Raw genomic sequence first — 16,292 nt, 5'->3', positions numbered from 1 at the left:
ATGGAAATGTACTCACAGGGCAACTGGATGTAATCTGTAGCCACCTTGAACACAAAAAAGGAATGAGAAGAGCAGGCAGGATCGGGGGGACATGAGAGAGGCCTCTTTACTCAGATGAGCCTTCCCAACTCAGAGGCACAGTGCTATAGCCACATCTGTACCAGTGAAGTGTTAGGGTCCCACAAAAGCCGGGCATGCTCTGAACATACATGTCAGAACATACATACATACAATACAAAGCGAAATTCCTTAATCCCCATTTCCCCAACGGTCAACTCCTATGCATCTACCAAGACCCACTCAAAAGTGCCCCCATGGAGTCCTCCAACCAGGCCAGGCCAGTGGGTCCTGTCAGACACCACACGGGACCTGCCAAAACACACAATGATCATCAACTGCAGACTCCACCATCCTCTCAGGGATGAGTCATGGGATTTCCTTTGTACTTTCTTCCGTGGCTGCCCTTGTGTCTGAGCAAATGAACGAGTACAAGGGAGCTTATAAATTAAGAGAAAAAATATTAATTACGAAGGAATTGAACCATTAACTCCTTCACACAAGACTTGTCACAAATCCTTGTAGCTGCAGCAACATGGCAGTCAGCAGGCACAGTCCGAGCACAACACAACACCAGGCTCAACGGAGGTTATGACAGCACCAGTTAGCACAAAACAGACTCAGGTCCACCATTCCCATGAGCCAGTGGCCCCCTTGCAACCTTACAATTACCCCGTTGACACAACAGAGGAGAAACCCGCTACTGGCAGGGTCCTTTGCTTAGGTGTCTTGTCCTAAATGAACTCAGAGTGCACACCCAGATGGGCTGTGTCAGTCACTAAGCCCTGTGCAAACTACCCACTGGCTGCATTAGAGACCAGCGAGTCAATCAGTAGCCGTCTCTACCCTAAGAGATCCTATTTCTTCAAAATAATAACATAATCTAATGGAAAGCGGTACCTCTCTCTTAAGCACATTTTTAGCATATCAGTGTTGACCGCTTGGCCCCCGAAGCAACTCTGCCTCATCTGTATCATGCTCCCCCCATGTAGAGCTTCATCTAGGCCCAGGATCAGTCCTTCATCCATAGCATTGAAGTTAAGCAATGTTTGAAGGAAGGGTGGCTGTGCCAGTGAGCGCCAGTGAGCCTTTTAAGGACACCGGGCACAGCACTTGAGAACTCAAAGCTGTGGGCCTAGACTGCATGCTGGCTCCCACAAAAGCAGTGACCTATGGTGGTCACGTGGCTTCTCTGATCCTAGCATTGAGAGCAGTAAAATTCAGGAGAGTTTGCCAGTTTCTGGACTGTTCCCATCTGACCTCCAATCTTCCCTCGCTACAGTCTAGAAAAAAAATGAGCCATAGGAGGCTCCCAGCTTCTCAGTGCATCTCTCCTCCCAGAATGCAGAGGGGAAAGGGCACCCTAAGCTGGCAGACAGGCTGGGGTAGTACTGTGCCTCTGCTCCACACCCTGGCATGGCAGCAGGTATAAAACTCGGCTGAGCACCATCACAGTCCTCACATCACGTGCCTGCAAGAAGGCACTTCCTGGAAAAAGGCAGGGTTAAAGGCACAACTACACACACCCAGCTCAGGCAGGGGCTGTGTTTGTCATGTGAGATGGCAGATGCCAGAACTCTCTCAAAAAAGCATAGGAAGAAAGTCCCCCCATGGCTTCCTGTTTCTGCCTTAATCACACTAGACAGGCAGAACTGATAGAACAGAATGTGCATCACATGTTCCTGTAGCTCTGGCTACAGCAAGGCAGCTCTGGCTACAGCAAGGCAGCTCTGGCTACAGCAAGGCAGCTCTGGCTACAGCAAGGCAGCCCCGACTACAGCAAGGCAGCCCCGACTACAGCAAGGCAGCTCTGGCTACAGCAAGGCAGCTCTGGCTACAGCAAGGCAGCTCTGGCTACAGCAAGGCAGCTCTGGCTACAGCAAGGCAGCTCTGGCTACAGCAAGGCAGCTCTGGCTACAGCAAGGCAGCTCTGGCCCTAGCATCTGCCCAGCTCCGGTCATTCCTGGAACCAGATGAGCTTATACTTCAGAAAGACTTTGGGGAAGGAAACAGAGCAGAATTCAAGGAACACATTCCCAGAGATGTGGCCAGTGCTTATCTCAGGCCACCCGTCGGGATGCTAATTTGATCTATGTGCAACATTATGTGCTATAAAATCAACAAAAACCACATTTCACTGTAGATATCGGACACCTAATAACAATGATTATCATGGTAAGTCATCCAGAGAGGAGACAGCAGATGCTAGTCCCAGCTCTGAAGTCCAAGGCTTAGCTCCTCCCGTGTGTTTGCCACCACCTTATCCAGGCTAGAAGCAGAACTCAGACCACCATCCAGCAGCTCACCAACAATCCTCACCCAAAGCCAAACATCAGCCTGAGGAGAGCAACTGATCCACAAAGAACACCCACATGAGCCACCTCCACGCCGCAGTGCTCTGCATTTGAAACTGCACTTCCTCGGGTTTCGCATGTAGCTCAATGGTACAGCTTCTTTATTCAGATGCTGTCCCTAGCATGCACGCGCGCGCACACACACACACACACACACACACACACACACACCAAACAAATAAAAACGCCTGTAATTTTCCTACTTGTTATATCCACTCGGCTCCCACACTGCAGCACATACTGAAAACATGCATGCAAATGTATGTACGTGCCACACATGCACAAATGCATGCACATGTGTGCATATACATACACACACTCACATGAATGCATGTGTTTGAGTATACATGAGTACATGTGAATGAGCAACCACATGTGTATTCATATATGTGTGTATTCATGTATGCTTAAATGAGTAATGTGTGCATGGATGGACACTCACACATAGACATTGATATAAACATATGCATTCATACTCTAAGCTATACATTCACACGCATGTGCACATATAAGCACAGCTGTTCATATATACATGGAGATATGTCTACACTCACACATATGCACAGGAACCCACACAAATATATGCACACATCTTACTCACATGCACATGCAAACCTATGTGTATATACACACATACAAACACATATGCACACACATACAAGTGCACACCGCATGTGTGCATATATGCACACTAATCCATTGTATATTTATGCATGTACACGCACATGTATCTACATATGACCTTTTTAGCTTTAATTCTAGTTACTATTGTCGTCTCAGAATACAAAGCCATTCTTAATCATCTCCCTGGTACATGTGTTATTGTTGTTCTCAAAAGGAAAATTGACCTGTTTCTTCTGCAAACAGCCAGACCAGTATAGCTCTCTTATCCTAATTTCTTTTACCTCGTGGTAAAACATGAAGTAAAAAGTCACAGCCTCCCTAGCTGACAGAATGCCTGGCCCTTACTACCTCTCTGTCCTCACCCAGGTTCACCTGAGCAGCACTCAGCAGTGCAGCCCTCACATGTTCAGCTCCTTCCCAATTCTAGGTCTCCAAAGTAACCTTGGTAGAGAGAAATGACCTTATGTCCAGAGACGCTCCCCCCTGTGGAGAGGGAGCTGAACTGATACCTTCCTTCTCCATATTTTGGCAAAGGCTTTGAGATTCATGCAAACCTGCAATTCACATAACGAGGTAGGTTTTCCTTTTACCCGAGAGCATTAGAAATATATCAGTGTAAAACTGAATTATCTCACCAAAATAATAAAATAAACCCCCCTCGGGCATGTCACGTGAGCAGAATGGATACTCTGAGTCCCCTCCGGAGCAGCAGGGGATTCTTAGAACCCCAGAGTACTCTTACCAAATTTTCATAACTAGAAGCTGATAATTCTTTGAGATCATTTTGTATTGTAACCAAATAAAACTTAGCAAACCCCATCTGGTGCGTGGATCACGTAGCGTGAGTTAATAATGAGTTTATTACTGTTTTCCCCATGGTAGCTATACACACATAGCAAAGCACGCTCATACATTCTCTGTCTGTGTTTCCTCTTCTGACTGCTCCAAGGCAGTGCCCCCACCTCCGTCTCTGCAGCTTGATCCCGTGAGCTGCCCCTTATCCCGCAGGAGCAGCGTGGGCCACAGAGACTGTGGAGGCTCCAGAGTCCATCAGCAGACGGGCACATGGTAGGGTTAAGACTGTCTCTCGGCCACTTAACTGAGCCTCTGTTCAGTGCAGCCAGTGTTAAGTTCCATTCAAAGCTGATTCCGAACAGACACAGAGGAAGGATTGAAAATCCACCGACTACCAAGCCCCATTGGCTTTAACCCAAGGAACCCCAAGAGAGATGTCCATCTTTGGGATGGGGACTAGGTTGTGTGATCTTTCGGTGTCTAATTTCAGTCTAGAGTGTGGATGTTTTGTTTATTCCCATTAACCTCGACCCCTCCACCTTTTCTGGAGATGCTTTCTTGGCTTTTAAGCAGAAGCCATATAAAAGCCATGGTAGTGTGCACCTTACACAGAAAGATCTGAGCTGAGCCATGAGCTATTCAGAAAGGCAGCCCACAATAATCAGGTCACTAAGCCTGCATTCCAGACTATTCCAGAACTGCGTGGTTGGGTCCTAAGCTTCAGGGCTCCTCTCCTGTGGTGGCATATCACTAGTATCAGGACACCTATATGATAAATCAAGCAATTCCCAATCACTCTGAGTGCCCGGAATTAGCCCACAAATCCCCTCGCCACTCTACTGGACTCCTGAATAAACGGACATCCTCAGCTCTGGTCCCTTTCGTGTTCCCATTCTTCCCAACTACTCCAAAACCAAGCACATCTGCTTGCTTACATAGAAGCCCCTAGTGCTGTATTCTCTAGACAGAGAACTCTTCCTGGGTAAGGATGTTCTTGCCCTGGTGACCAGGATGTGGAGCATCAGCACTCAGAGTGAAAGGGCGACACCCAAGACGTCAGACACCTGTCAGGTAAAGAGGTTCAGTGATAAGCAGCCAAAGTCCCTGGTTCTAAGCTATGATGGTTCTGTAACCTTGGCAACAGCCTTTCATTACCTCCAACAATCCTTTGCTGTTAGACATGCATAGAAAAGGTAGGTCTAGTTAAAGACCATCAGAAACTTAGTGGTCCTACCATCAGCTGGGTCCCAGCACCTCCCCCAGGGCAGCACAGATCACAAGGGTACAGGGAGGCAGATCTTCCTGTCCTGGGCCCCAGAGTCCCAGGATGTTAGTGCTGGATGGAAGACCACGCCCCTTTCATTTTAACCACTTTTCCCTTTGAGGGGACAGCCTCTCCAAAATACAGAAGCTAGGAGTCGACCATTCTAGCCAAGCAAGAGAGGGAAGGAGGGAATACCTGTGCAAACAGGTGGAGGCTATGGCTGAGGGTTCTATTCCTGACAGCTGCAGTGTGGTAGTTTGAATGAGAATGGTCCCTGTAGGCTCATATGTTTGACCATTTGGTCTCCAGTTGATAGAACTGTTCTGGAAAGATTAGGATGTATGGGCTTGTTGGAGAAGGCATGTCACTGGAGGGTGGACTCTAAGGTTTCAAAAGTCTCTAGTCATTATTCATTCTCATTCTCTCTCTCTCTCTCTCTCTCTGCCTCCTGCCTATATAGATCAAGTTATGAGGTCTCAGCTGTACCTGACACCATGCTTTTGCTCCACAGACTCTAGCCCTCTGAAATTTTAGGCTCTATTAAACAGTGTCTAACTTAACTGGGTCATGGTGTTTTATCAAAGCAGTAGAGAAGCAACTAAGACACACGGGGACACAGGAGACCTTCTGAATTATGTGTTAAACATTCACGGAGACCTGTGAAGTCCACCTGATAGGAGCCTATATTTGATGCATTTGATGCCACAAACCAACACAAGGAAACATGTGTACCCTGATTCACATCATGGCATCTGTTAACGAATGCTATTTCCTGAGGCTTAGCTCTGAGACACCAGGCTTCAGCCAGGTACACAGTAGGGACACAGTTGGTAGAGTGTTTGCCTAGTGAAGTGCTAGGTTCAATTCCTAGTACTATAAAACAGTGAGCAGGTTAGTGGCACATGCCTGTAATCCACAAACTTGGGAGTTGGCAGAAGGAGGATCGTAAATTCCTGGACATCCTCAGCTATCTAGAGAGTTTGAGGCCAAAATGGGTTACATGAAACCTCACAACGAGCATGGAGAAGGAGGAGGAGGAGGAGGAAGAGGAGGAAGAGGAGGAGGAGGAGGAGAAGGAAGAGGAGGAGGAGAAAGAAGAGGAAGAGGAGGAGGAGGAGGAAGAGAAGGAGGAGGGGGAGGGGGAGGAGGAGGAAGAGGAGGAGGAGAAAGAAGAGGAAGAGGAGGAGGAGGAGGAAGAGAAGGAGGAGGGGGAGGGGGAGGAGGAGGAAGAGGAGGAGGAGGAGGAGGAGGAAGAGGAGGAGGAGGAGGAAGAGGAAGAGGAGGAAGAGGAGGAGGAGGAAGAAGAGGAAGAGGAGGAAGAGGAGGAGGAAGAGGAGGAGGAGGAGAAGGAAGAGGAGGAGGAAGAGGGGGAGGAGGAGGAAGAGGAGGAGGAGGAAGAGGACTTCCCTTGACAGGGTAGCATCCTGATAATACTGTGTCTGTACTAGGTCTGTTAGGAAATCCAAGCTCCCTCTTCTGCACAGGTGAAGAGATGCGGAGCATTGTGACACCTCAGTCATATGTGACAACACTGCTCAGTCTTTTGCAAGGAACTCAGGCAGACTTCACAGTCTGACAGAAAGAATCCAGGTTAAACAAAGTAAGCCTTCTTTACTCCCATGCCCTGCCCCTCTTAGAAGCCTTACCAGCCCTTGCCGCAGTGACCATCTCAGGGATTTGTGCACTGCTGCACCACCACCTTGCCTCACAGTAAGTTACTTTATGGGACTGTTGTGTGTCAGCCTAAAGCTTTAAAATATAGCAACAACAACAACAACAGTAGCTGTGTGCTCAAGCCCTGGAAGCTCTGCCAAGATCTGCTAAAGACTGTTCAGCACCAACAGAGACAGAAGCAAATCTTGATACCCATCAAAGACACTCCTTTCCTTCCTAGTGAAAAAGCTGAAGGTTCCAGGGATGGTACTAAGTAACTTCTACACTGGGAGCTGCACAAACATTGAAAATAAAAAGAGTAAGATTTGAGGATTATTCTTATAGAATTGCCCCACCTTAACATTCTGAGCCAGGAAGGGAGTAGTGGCTTGGGGGTGCCATATGCCAGCTCTACATCTGCAATGAGCACTCTCACCCCCTGGCACCTTCAGTTATGAAGAGTCCAGTCCTGATACCCACAGGAACTGAGGACAGTACTCTAGGCAAGCCTGAAGCAGGAACTGGCCTAGGTGTAACCTCTCCTTATCTCAGCATCACAGGAAAAGAGGCTCAGACTATTAGGATCACAGAGCCCTCAGAGTCCTCACACCTAGACATCCTTTTGCAAATGTTCCTGTCAGAACAAATACCTATACTCTATGTCGGGCAGGGCCTCCAGGCAGGGACAGAGGTGGTTATGAGTCTATACTACAAGCTATTGTTTTTGCAGTAAGATCCCGGAAAGTGGGAGATTAAAAGTCCAGAAGCTCAGCTGCCCTGGCCACACAGTGAGCTCAGAAATCTTCATGCTTGTGAGTCGGAATATCAGCTCTTTCCACCCAAGACTCAGACAAAAATCTGTGACTGCAATTCCAGAAGAGAGGAGGAAGCCACACCCCGCACGACTCCTTGGCCATGCTTGGCCATCACTACTGGACTGGCAGGCTGAGAGACATGTGAAAACAGTGCTTACTGCCTACCACACTTCTTTACACAAAGGTCACACAGCTACTGGGACAGCCTTACCCATCTCTGCACACTAGAGCTCAGAACAGACAGCAGGTGACATAAGCCTTCACAAGATTCCCCATCCTCACATGTCCTGTACCTCCCCCTTTCACTGGCTAAAGGGTCCTGGTGAACAGATGCAACTTCCCCTTGCACGATCAAAGGATGCACAGTGACCCTACTTTCCACTGAGCACAGCAAGTATGTGTGCAATGATGGAGTTCAAGAACAAGACCTATCATTCCCTGCCCCCAATCCTCCTACCTCTATGTCGAAATGGTATGCCAGGTCAGTAGGAGGCTGGCCTCCAAACAGCTAGAATCCTAGGAGGAGTTTGAAAGGACAGTAAGTGAAAGCTTTCATTCTGAGGGGTACAAACTTGTTCTTGAGGTTCATTCTGAACTGGGAAAGGAGAGAATTAGATATTTGAGAAAAACCCAAGAGTCAGCAATGTTGATCAACTGATGGGTCACCCCCTATGCTGAAAGAGTTGTCTCTGGCTTTCCTGTCTATACAGCCAAGGCCACAGCAAGAACCCAAATGGACAGGTATGCATAGCCTAGAGGCCTGGGCTTCCAAACCAGAGGACCCGTGTGCTGTTCTTCTCAAAAGTGACTGAATCCCAGCTGAGGATACTGGCCAGGATCCGAGAACTCAGCTGCCAACAAAATAGAGCTTTTAATTCCCAGGTTGACCAACAGGATCATCATGTGCCAGGAGGCAGCCAAGTGGACACCAACATCACCAGCAATTTGATCCCAACATGATGAATATTCCCCTGACTTACTCCTTTGAACAGTTAGATGTCACAACGTCCACCTGTAACCCCAGCTTAGGAGAATGAGGCAGCAGGATCATCAACTGGAAGCCAGACTAGGCTACAAAGTGATGTCCAGGTTAATGCAAGGCATATATCTAAACACTATCACAAAAAGAAACAAAATAGACCTATAGAGATGGCTCCATAGTTAAAAGCACTGGCTGCTCTTCCAGAGGACCCAAGTTCAATTCCCAGTTCCTTCATGGCAGCTCATTACTGTCTGTAACTCCAGTTCCATGTGATCTGGTGCTCTCTTCTGAGCTCTGCAGCACCAGACATTGGTGTGGTGTACAATGCATTCAGGGAGGACACCTGAATTTATCATGAAATAAAAATTTTAAAAAGAAACAGACCAAAGCAAAGCAATGATGATGATTGCCTTGAACCTGAAGGCTACTTCTACAAGAAAATGTCAACTCTTGGCTGGAACCACAGGTGTGTCTCTTCAGCTGCTGGGGTCAGATACCATTCAGTTCTATATGTTTCATCCAAGCTACAACACATGGGCTACCTGTCCTAATTTGACTAGTAGGGACTAGCCCCCAACCCACTGTGGTGGTTTAAATGAGAACAGTCTCCATTGGCTCATATATTCAAATTTTAGTCACCAGGGAGTGGCACTATTTGAAAGGAGTAGAAGGATTCGAAGGAGGAATCCTTTGTTGGAGGAAGTGTGTCATGGGCTTTTGAAACCTCAAAAGTTCAAGCTCGCTCTCTCTCTCTCTCTCTCTCTCTCTCTCTCTCTCTCTCTCTCTCTCTCTCTCTCTCTCTCTCTGCCTATGGATTAGAAAGCAGCTCTCATTTACTGCTCCAGCAACATGTTTGCAAGCCCTTCATGATAATGAACTAAACCTCTGAAATGGTAAGCAGGCTCCAATTAAATGTTTTCTTTTATAGGAGTTGCCTTGGTCATGGTGTCTCTCCCCAGCAATAGAACAGTGACTAAGACACCCCTCTTTCCCCCCACTAATACTGAAGACATCCACCAGCCACCAAGGGCAGTAACACCAGAAAATGAGAGGAGAAAATAAGGTGGGACCTGACTTCCTGGATAGTCTGCCTCCCCCCTCCAAAAAAAGACAAATCTTCCTCCCCTATGCAGTCTTGCCTCTCTCCCTCGCTCTCCCATCCTGCATCTGTGAACTCCGCATTGTTTTCCTCAGTGCATTGGTCTTGTAGATGCTGCTTTTCCAGGAGATGAGTTCCGGATTTGTGCTTGGAGACAATAGATGTTAATCACTTCCTAAACATTATTTCTTCACATGAAAATCATCTACTTTATCAGTTTCCTCTTGAAGAAACTGTGTTAAATTATGCTGCAGTCACCTGTCCTGACTGTGAGAGGCTGGGGATAGCTCTGACTTTGCTCCTTAGGAAGAACCTTCATAAAAAACATCCATGATACTGTAACAAGACAGTAGAAAGATACACCCATAATGCTATACCACCCATAGGGTGAATAAGCCTTGACTTCTCGGCTTCTAGGTTTGATAAAAGCTGAATACCCCTCCCTCTCTCCTTACACACTTGCTGGAAGAATTCCAGGGAAAGACGTTGAGTAGTCATAACATCTCATAAACACAGACGCTGTGGAACTGTGTTCAGCACATATTCAGGGACACTTCTCTTGGACCACTAGCTGTGAATCTGAATCATCAGTGGAGATAGATAGATAGATAGATAGATAGATAGATAGATAGATAGATAGATAGATAGATAGATAGGTAGGTAGGTAGGTAGGTAGGTAGGTAGGTAGGTAGGTAGATAGATAGATAGATAGATAGATAGATAGATAGATAGATAGATAGATAGATAGATAGATAGATAGATAGATAAAACTAAATGAGTCTACAGGGCACCTCTGTTAGGATGAAGTTCCCACACAGGCTGTATTTTAACACCTCTTGATGCATCTTAATGCCACTCTCAGAGCTGCCAGAATGGATTCACACTTTGCCATCTATGTGCATGCAGAATTCTCTCTGAAGACTAGTACTCATGTGTTCTTTCTCTAATGATATGACATCTAATTCTGCATTGTGGACACTTCTGCATTTCCAAAGTCATCTATTTAGTACAATAGAAAAAAGACACAGGGCTATTCATGGTCTTCTAGAGTTAATACCAGTCAAAAGAAAAAAATCCTAAAACTAAACCACACATTTGGAAGGTTTAGATATTCCTGCTTCTAACTTTACTGTGCCTCTCTGCAACATCACATGAGGACACGCCTTTCTGGTTCACTGATTCCCCAGAGGAGAATGAAAGACACTCTGATCTCAGCCAACCTAGGTCCAAAAGAATGTGTGTTGTGTGTGCTCACATGCTCATATGTGTGAGTGCATGCATACATGTGTGTGCGGTTGCATGTTCATATGTGCGAGTATATGCACACGTGTGCATGTAAGTATGTCTGCTAGAAATTAACCTCTCCTGTTATTTCCCAGGTACTTTCCACCTTTTCTTTGAGATGGGGTCTTACCAAGTAAGTGAGGTTGACTGAGCAGCAAGCCCCAGGTACTTCCTGCCTCTCCCTCTCCAGCACTAGGACCACAAGCACACTTGACCACGCCCATCGTTTTATGCTGTTATTTTTACACAGGTTCTGAGGATTGAACTCAGATCCTTGTTCTTGCAAGACAAGTGCTTTCAACTGAATTATCTCCCTTCATCACAAGCCAGAACACTAAGTGGTAGCTTTGATACCTGGGGATGTTCTGCACATACTCACCACTGAGCAGGGGATTCCTACAGCAGCAGACAGGCATACCACAGAAAACCCAGCACTGTAGGCTGGGGAATGCCAATCAGCAAGGAACTGAGGGCCCAACAGTGGACTGGGATTAAAAATAAAGCAAGGAGATACGGAGGAGCAGCTGCAGTTAAGAGAGATGTGAGATGAAGACTCTGTGTCAAAGACATCCAGACAGGGCAAACCAACCTCGGATGACCCCACTGCCACAGGTCACAGGAGACAGCACCACAGAGGGCTTCTGGTGGATTGCACAGGTACAGATGGCATTTCCGTAAGTTTCTCAACCAGGTGTACTAGCTGGTTTTGTGTCAACTTGGCACAAGCTAGAATCATCAGAGAGGAAGAAGCCTCAGTTAAGGAAACACTACCATGAAATCCAGCTAAAAGATATTTTCTCAACTAGTGTTCAATGAGGGATAACTGGTGGTCCTGAGTCCTTTACGGAAGCAGATTGAGCAAGTTACCTGGTAACTAGGATACAGGACTCTCTAGCTAGACTGAATGATGAAGAAGGAGGAGTCAAGGACCTAGCCATGTTATGACCTTGACTGACTGAACACCAGTGCTGTCAGAAGACAGGGAGGGAAGCAGAGTGATAGAGATGAGCTCCCCAATGATGCTGAGGGAGCAGCCGGCTTGCTCTGTGACTGCCAAGGTATGTGGGATACAGGAAATGACATCAGACATGCAAGCATGGGCGGAGAGACACGAGAGAGGATCAGCAATGTTTTCACAGAGACAGGAGAGAATGCCAGAGCTAGTGAGTAAAGGTTCTATAGAAGGCAAAGGAAGAGGAGCAAACTAGGAGTAAAATCATCACAGCAGCCTCCATAGGCAGCTCCTGGCACAGGGCGCTGCTGCTGCTGCGGGCTGCCCCTCAGTCAGCAGGCCTGACATGAATGCCTGTGCTCCACTGCAGGCCAATCTGGGGCTCAGTGTCTGTCCTGCCTTTTCTTTCTAGGAATCAGAGTATAACGATTAATCAGTGTGGGCCAGAACTAGAGTTTAAAATCCTGACAGAACACAAGACCAGAGTAGCACAGAGGGCCCAAGCACAACTTTCAGGCTTCTCCCTTCTTCCCAGTCTTCATTAGCTCATTCTCCTGTCTTGTAGGCTCTGCTGACCCAACACTAAAGAAAGGGTGGCATGTCCAGACTACAACAAGCAGGGTGGTCCACAGAATACAGCCTCTGGACCACACAGTAAAGATGGCAGATGAGTCGTGGAAGTGATGCTCACATGTTTGCCGAGAGAGGAAAACCAGTGACCTGATTCCTTCCTCTGTCCGAAAATGCTATACACAACGGGAGCATCTTCAGCATCAGCACTACCAAGAACACAATAATCTAAGGGCCTTACAGCCTTTGAATTAGTACTTTGCATCATGGCCTAAGGAAAGTATTTTTTTTTTAATTTTGAGACAGGATATGGTGCAGCCTAGGATGGCCTTAAACTCACTATGTAGCTGAGGATGATCTTAAACTTGTGATCCTTCTACCTCTACCTACCCAGTGTTGGGACTTTAGGTGTACACCACCATGCCTATTTCGTGAAGCACTAAGACACAATCCCAAGGGTTTGTGCATTCTAAGCAAGCAATCTGCCAATTGCCAACCCCCTAACCCAACTATTTTTTTAAAGTTAAGTTTCTTTCTCTCTTTTCAGTGCCTGGAATTAAACCCAGAGCCTTGTGTATGATGGGCAAGTACTCTAGTCCTGGGTTACATCCCCAGCAGGTGGAGAGAATGTTCTTTCTGGATGTTCTACCATTTCTTCAGTTAGCAGAACCCACAAGGCAGAGTAGAGTGAACTAATGAAGACTGGGAAGAAGGGAGGGGTTCGAGAGCTGTGCTTGGGACCTTTGTGCTACTCTGTTCTCTAAGAAGATAAAGAACACGAGACAATGGCTGTATGGGGATATCCTCCCTGCAAGAAAAAAGACAGGTTCAACAGCTTTCCCTGTGGACGAAATGGCATTTGGACAGAGTAGATTAGCGGGGAAAGACCTGATAAAGGCATCGAGGGCTTTCATTTCCTGGAGCTTGAGCATACTTCACAAAGCTCACTTTGTTTCATGCTATAATGCGGGGGTGAGGTGGGAGGTGCATTTCCCTCTGAGGGGATGATTAATTCAGTCTCATTACCTTAGCTTGCCTCAAGAACACACTCATTCAGATGTCTAAGGTGCTCAGTGGAAATTACATTTCACCTTCTCTGCATGACCCCATGGTCAGGCAGCAGCAGCAGCTGAACAAATGAGTGAAGATGTGAATAATTTCTCAAATGATTCCGTAAGTGCCTCACATGCCTCGAGGATGCTGCCCGTGCTCCCGTTTCCCTGTTGTTTGGCCTGAGGCAGGCCCTCACTCTCTACCTTCACCCCCTCAGGACTGACTTTTGAGTCTCCCCATCTCTATCTTCCACTTTAACTTCCTGACTCCTCATCCACATTTTCTTTATCATGCTGATGGTAAAACTACTCATGTTGGAGGTGAAACAGCCATGTTCTAAGAGAAGATGAAATAAGCAGCAGAAGGAAGATGGGTGGAGACCACACTAAGCATGTCAGATCATGGAAAAAGCAGCAGGCAGGACACACACTGAAGGTGTCAGAACACAGCACAAGCAGTGTTCAGGACTCATGCATGGGACCTGTTGACAGGATGACTAAGTCTCACCGGAGACTAATCAAAGGAACATGCAACTTTTTCCCATAAAGGGATAGTGGTCCTGGTGAAAACCAGGCACCTACCCCAGTGACTCCTCCATCACCAGGTTCCCCCCAGCACATGATGCGCAACTACAAAAATCCTACTCAGCTGATAAAGATAAGCTAATACACTTGCAACTGGTAGGTAACTTAGGATGTATTGTTCTCAGTCAAAGGGGGAAAACATTTCCTCAGGACCAAGTGCCAGCAGAGCATGCACCTTTACTCTGAAGCATGCTCTCCTCTTTCCTCTGCTTCACCTCAAGAGACTTCCTTGTGTTCCAGCCACTTCAAATCCTGCCATTTCCCACATCATCCCCCAGGCTTAAGGATCCAAGGAGGGTTAGATGGAGATTGCCCAATGAAACGGAAAGTTACCTAGCATGTCAGTTTACATGGAAGTTAAGAGAAAATCCACAAAGGGATTTTTGTTCTGTCTGGCTTTTCTGACCCACATGGCTCATGTAGGTGAATCTCCAGCTAGCCAGCTTCTTGCTGACACACCTCAACAGATAGAATGTATACCTCACTGAAGGAAAATGAGACCATATACCTGGCAGGCCAAAGAGTATTCCATGGTCTCTTGGACAACCATAGTAACCAGCCAGAAGCCATTGCAGCCCTGTGATTCCAAGTAAGCACCTTGTGTGCATGTGAACAGGAAGTGTGACCAATGAGCTGAGGGAGAGGTTGTCACAGCACTGGGGAGAAAAGCCATGCTAGATTCCCACTGTAAGTGGAAGAGAAAAAACACGTCAGTCCGACAACTATAGAAAAGGCAAAGTTATAGAGACTTAAAAAGATGAGTGAGGGCTACTTGTTCAGGGAGAAGGAGAAAGAGCTGGGATGTAAAGCTTTACACACAGAGGTCTTTCATTGCAGAGGAATTGCCCTGCGTGTGTCTGTAATTTACATATACACTGGCAGTGTGAGTTTTTAAAATCCACAAAGACCCACAAAATGAAAAGAAATCTTAACGTATCTGAATTTAACAACACCCAAAAGGCACCGGGGAACCTCAGGTTGGAGTGTATACTGTGGCAAAAGCATCTCGCTGATTTAAGTGTGAATCGGCCCCACTGAGGTATTCAACAGGGTGAACAGGTGGGTTGGCACCCATTAACCATGGAAATGGGTAGATGCCATAGCATTAAAGCTAAGTGAAACTGCCCACAAGCTCTATACTCTGACTGGTAAATTGCTTTCAGAGGAATACAGACCAACAATGCCAATATTGCTCATGCATACTGGGATAGCCACTGTCAGAAACCAGGATTCTTGCTTGGGAAGAGGTAAGTGATTTTGGCTATACAAGGGGAGACTAGAATGATCCACAGAGGGTAGACCAGTGCTAGAAACACCAGGAGCATGTGTTCAGATTAATACAGACACAGAAAGTTACAGACAGAACACTTCACTCTGGAGCAGAACTGAGCATACTTCCCCAATACACCACCCATCAACGTGAAGCCGGTTGTTTATTTGATCCTGCTTCTTCCTTACTTGGAGCTAATGAAATGATTTTGAAAATATTTATGAAAAGAAAACTTAAGAGGACGAGTCTACCCCATCTGTTTGGTTTAAAAGAGAGAAAGTAACAGAAAACTACCTCACAAATGCAATATCCACAGTTGGCTTCTCCAAGAAAAACACCCCCTCACTGACTAAACAGTCCCTAGCATTTGGTTCGACAGCCCATTTGAACATACTTTCTCTCTGGGTACATCACTGTGAAGGTCTCTAATGACCATAGGGAAAAAATTATCTTTAAAAAAAAAGGAATATAAGTTAGATACTTGCCTACCATGTACCAGATTCTGGGTTCAATCCCAGCACTTCAGGCACGATGGACCATGCTTGTAAGCACAGTACTCAAGAGGTACAGCAGGAGTACCAGATGTTGAGGTCATCCTAAGCCAAATACAGAGATAGAGACCAGCCTTGGATCAGAAGGAGAGAGGAAGAGAGGGGAGGGATGAGATGGGGCAGGGGGGCTATCCTAACTTTACATCATAACATCGTGCTCTAAAAAGCATCTTTGGGATGAGCTCCACTTCCCCATCCTCTTATTAACTGTTTACCCTGTTTCCCAGAGCCTCCAACGGGGCTTGTGCTGGTTCACCTCACACATGGTGAGCATGTGCCATGTTCACCAAAACTCCATCAACGCTGCTTCTTTTTCTTGATTTACAGCCACTCCCAGTCTCTGCCTGAACTTCTCATCCTGGCCTTCATCTACATGCCACATAAA

At 46.6% G+C, this 16,292-nt stretch overlaps 1 protein-coding gene across 10 annotated transcripts in view; it reads right to left on the bottom strand.

The window, feature by feature from the left end:
- The window catches only part of Ptprn2 (protein tyrosine phosphatase, receptor type N2), a 744,317-nt gene that overhangs the window by 673,850 nt on the left and 54,175 nt on the right, over nt 1–16,292 (bottom strand).

The sequence above is a fragment of the Rattus norvegicus genome, chromosome 6 (genome assembly GCF_021556685.1).
Source record: "Rattus norvegicus strain SHRSP/BbbUtx chromosome 6, alternate assembly SHRSP_T2T, whole genome shotgun sequence".
In the NCBI taxonomy this organism is placed as follows: domain Eukaryota; kingdom Metazoa; phylum Chordata; class Mammalia; order Rodentia; family Muridae; genus Rattus; species Rattus norvegicus.
This window is presented reverse-complemented; position numbering and strand designations above follow the sequence as displayed.